This window comes from Myotis davidii, unplaced genomic scaffold (assembly GCF_000327345.1).
Source record: "Myotis davidii unplaced genomic scaffold, ASM32734v1 scaffold223, whole genome shotgun sequence".
Taxonomy (NCBI): Eukaryota; Metazoa; Chordata; class Mammalia; order Chiroptera; family Vespertilionidae; genus Myotis; species Myotis davidii.
The window spans coordinates 4391877-4396289 of record NW_006294609.1 but is presented as its reverse complement, the minus strand read 5'-3'; the positions used below and the strand labels follow the sequence as shown (position 1 = coordinate 4396289).

The 4413-nt window shown below is 44.1% G+C and overlaps 1 long non-coding RNA gene across 1 annotated transcript in view; it reads left to right on the top strand.

Moving 5' to 3' along the window:
* LOC107183960 overlaps positions 1–2251 on the top strand; it is a 4293-nt gene extending 2042 nt beyond the window's left edge. Inside the window, exons 2-3 of the long non-coding RNA XR_001514779.1 lie at positions 741–745; positions 2040–2251. This is a non-coding gene — a long non-coding RNA (uncharacterized LOC107183960). The remainder of the gene's footprint in view (positions 1–740; positions 746–2039) is intronic.
* The last annotated feature ends 2162 nt before the right edge of the window (positions 2252–4413 follow it).

Below are 4413 nucleotides of genomic sequence, written 5' to 3'. Positions count from 1 at the left end.
ACACTCTATCCGCTGAGCCAAACCGGTTAGGGTGGTCACTGCTTTTTTAGAAGTTAATTTTTTAGCAATACTTCTTAATATCAGAACTTTTTCAGGACAGTGTCCCTCACAGTCTTTGATGACAAATCTCCAGTGATACTTGGTTTTGTTTAAACGGCTGCCCCAAAATCATTTGGGATGGAGAGGGCACTCGAAAATTTAACTTTTATTGGATAGGGTATTAGTTTCCGACTTCAGCATTTGTCTTTAAAGAATTCTGAATGCACATGGAAATCACAGGAAATCACTTTTTTGGGGGTCGTCTATATTAATTATCTCTGGTTGCATACAAATTACCCCAAATTATTAACTTAAACACCAAGAGTTAGGAATCTGGTTCAGGGTCTCTAACAAAGCCTAATGAAGGTGCATTGACCAGGGCTGAGGTCATAATCAAGGGTTGATTAGGGGATGATCTGCTTCCAGTCTCTCTCACGTGGCTGTAGGCAGCCATCCGGTCCTCACTGCTGTGGTTGGAGACGTCAGTTCTTTGCCATGTGGGCCTCTCCATAGGGCAGCTCATAACATGGCAGCTTTCTTTAAAGCAAGTGGGCGAGAGAGCAGTGTAAAATAGAAGCCACAGTCTTTTTGTAACCTAATCTTGGAAGTGAAAACACTTAGTTTTTTCTTTTTGTTAGAAGGAAGCCACTAGGTCCAGTTCATATTCAAATAGAGAGTATTTCACAGGGTCTGAACACCAGAACAGGTTCATATGGGGTCATTGTAAAGGCTGACTGCCACACCATTTGTCTTAAGGTGTATTATCCTGTCATAAGATATAAAGCCATCTGACACCACAGTGGCTGTTAAATAACCATGATGTCTAGAATTCAGGTGAGGAATTTGCAATAATAGATATTCCTTGGTTTGGGGTGATAATCCTTCCATAAAGAAAAATGGAGGAGGGTGTATAAAACAGCATGACAATAGAAGTTCTCTCGGTTTTCATTTTAATATGAAAGCAGAAATCAATTTTAAAATATATATATATATATTTATTGATTTCAGAAAGGAAGGGAGAGGGAGAGAGAGATAGAAACATTAGTGATGAGAGAGAATCATTGAATGGCTGCAACCTGCATGCACCCCACTGGAGATGGAGCCTGCAACCTGGACATGTGCCCTTGACCAGAATCGAACCTAGGACCCTTCAATCCACAGGCTGACACTCTATCCACTGAGACAAACCGGCTAGGGCCAGAAATGAAATTTTAATGATAAACCTGCAAACATTCCAAGTGTGAATGTAAAATGGCACAGTCATGTTGGGAAAAAGTTTGATAGTATCTTTAAAAAACTTAAATATAACCCTGGCTGGGTGGTTCAATTGGTTGGAGCATCCTCCCAATGTGCTGAGGTTTTGGGTTGGGTTTGATCCCTGGTCAGGGCACATGCAGGAATCAACCAATGGGTGCATAAATGGGTGGAACAATAACCCACCCCCCCATTCCTCTCTCTTTCTAAAAAAATCAATAAAAAAGAAGAAATATAAACTTGCCATATCACCAAACATTTCAGTCCTTCCTAGGCATCTACTCAGGAGAAATGAAAACATGTTTATATGATGATACGATGTATACAAATGTTCACAACATTATTTATAACGGCCCAAAACTTGAAACAATCTAAACCAATTGGTGAGTGGATACACAAATACAACCAAAAACTACCCAGTGATAATATGGAGTGAAACACTGACATGGATAAACCTCACAAAAAATATATGAGAAAGAAGGCAGATGAGCCCTAGCCCAGGGGTGGGCAAACCCTGGCACGCATGCCAAACATGGCACGTCAGTAACTTTTGCTAGCATGCAAAACCCTCTCTTATAATCTTCCATTTACAATTTTTTTCTTAATATCGACTTTTTTTTCAGATAAATTCAGTGTAGGTGTATCTTAATTTTACATAAGTTATCTTAAAGACTATAGACATGGATTGACAAGAGAGGGGAAGAGCAATTTCTATGCCTCTGCCTTTACTCTCCCTGCCTTCCTAGATCCGACCAGTGTTTTGGTTTCAGCCTCAGACGCAACGGGTTTTCCTTGACAAGACAACCGCCTCACCTACTTATTCAAAATTTCACTCTATAAAAATGAAACCTCTCTCGCTTTGCCCACTGGTACTAATGAAGGGGAATAAATTTCTATGTTTCTCTCGGCAGCAAAAGTCCCACTGATAATATCAAATGGAGTCATAAAGTTTTCTGTCAGACTATCAGTGTACATGTATACATGAAAAAATGTATTTTTCATCATATACTGTGTTTCTGTCGCTAGAATGAATTTTATTATTTCTTCAAGGTTCTTCACATACGTACACCTTAAGAGATATCAAGTAGGCGTAACATGTTCCCCAAAAATTAGGGTTGGCACGCAGAAGAATTTTGAGTCAGAGATTTTGCTGGTTTTGGCACGCACTCACAAAAAGGTTGCCCACCCCTGCCCTAGCCGGTTTGGTTCTGTGAATAGAGTGATAGCCTGTGGACTGAAGGGTCCTGGGTTCGATTCTGGTCAAGGGCAAATGCCCAAGTTGCGGGCTCCATGCCCAGTAGGGGGCGTGCAGGAGGCAGATCCATGATTCTCATCATGTTTCTCTCTCCCTCTCCCTTCCTCTCTGAAATCAATAAAAATGTATTTAAAAAATATAAGGCAAAGATCATCTATTGTAAGATTCCATTTATATGAACTGTCTAGAACAGGTAAATCCACTGAGACAGTAAATTAGTTGTTGGGGCTGAGGATGGGTATGAAGGATCCTATGGGGTGAGGGAAATGTGAAATTAGGGTTATGGTTGTACAAATCTAAGTTTACTGAGAATCATTGCATTGTATAAAAATGGGTGAATCTCATAACATGTAATTTATACTTTAATACAATTGATATAAAAATATTTTCAATGATAATGGGTGAAAACGAGCTTGCTCAGCATAAATCAAGTTCAGCTGTGTCAGCTTCAGGCCTTATGCCACTTCCCTTTTCCTCCCATCAGTCTGAAATTTGGTCCTAAGATTGAATTCTGGGACCTTGGTCCCTGATATGGCTAATTGTCAAATCATTAAGCCACAGAAAGTTGATTGTATTTCTGTTATGGCCCTTCTATTCCCCCCCCCCCCGCATCTGCTTTTTTAGTCTCAGTTTCCTTTGGGTTAATTTTTAAAGGATTTTGCAATTACTGGTTTAAAAGAGTACTACCCCCACCCAATCTCCTTTTCATCTCAGATAGAAGATAGCTGATTTTCCTACTTTTCGGCTGTTCGAAGAATAAAATGATCATTGCTGCCTGGACTGTGTAGGAGATTAATTTCACTTTGGCTGCTGGAGACTCGTGGCAATCATTCTCCAAGTTTTTCTACGTCTTTACCTTCTTATCTGATAGTTCTGGGCCATCGAGGGGGAATTTTGGTGTTTTCCTCCTCTCATTCCTAAACTAATTTCACTTAAAAAAAAAAAAACACAACAACAACACTAGATTCTTCACTGGAAAAAAAAATCAAGTTACCTACTTGCTTCCAGTTTCATTGCAACACATTTTGAAAACGGACTACTGTGCTGGCCAGCAACCTAAGCAAGTTAAAGTAAAACTTCCAAAGGGGCCAAGGTCTAAAGTTCGCACATTCTTACGACGTCTGTTCGGCCTCCCTCCGCCGGGGGAGACCCCATTATCCACCGCTCTGCCAATCACGTCCACTTCCTTTCAAGCCTCATGAAAGAGGAAAAAGAAGTTCAAGGGAGGGAAAGGAGGGTTCAAATGAAGGTCAGGTGCCCAGGCGTTTTCTGGTTAGTGCGGCAGGGACGGACGAAGTGGGGAAAAGGTGACCAGATGTGAGCGGCCCCGGGAGGCGGCCGGGCAGGAAGGAGAGGACGGCCCGTCTTTGAGACACGCGGTGACCCCGAGGGCCCACTGCGTGCCAGGTGCCGGGGACACAAAGACAACGGTGGGATGCCTGTGTCCCAGGCGCCGCGCACGCATCCCGACAACGTCCGCCTCGAAGGCACCCGCTGTCCTTTTTTTAGGCTGCATCAGGTGGGGGCCATCTCGGGTCGCCTCGCAGCCGGCGGACGTTGAAGGAATATTGGGGGGCGGGGAAGAAACGCTCCCCTCCCGTCCCCCGCACTGGGCCGGCCCTGCAGGCGAAGACAAAGACAACGGTGGGATGCCTGTGTCCCAGGCTCCGCGCACGCATCCCGACAACGTCCGCCTCGAAGGCACCCGCTGTCCTTTTTTTAGGCTGCATCAGGTGGGGGCCATCTCGGGTCGCCTCGCAGCCGGCGGACGTTGAAGGAATATTGGGGGGCGGGGAAGAAACGCTCCCCTCCCGTCCCCCGCACTGGGCCGGCCCTGCAGGCGAAGACAGACACGCCAAAGGGCA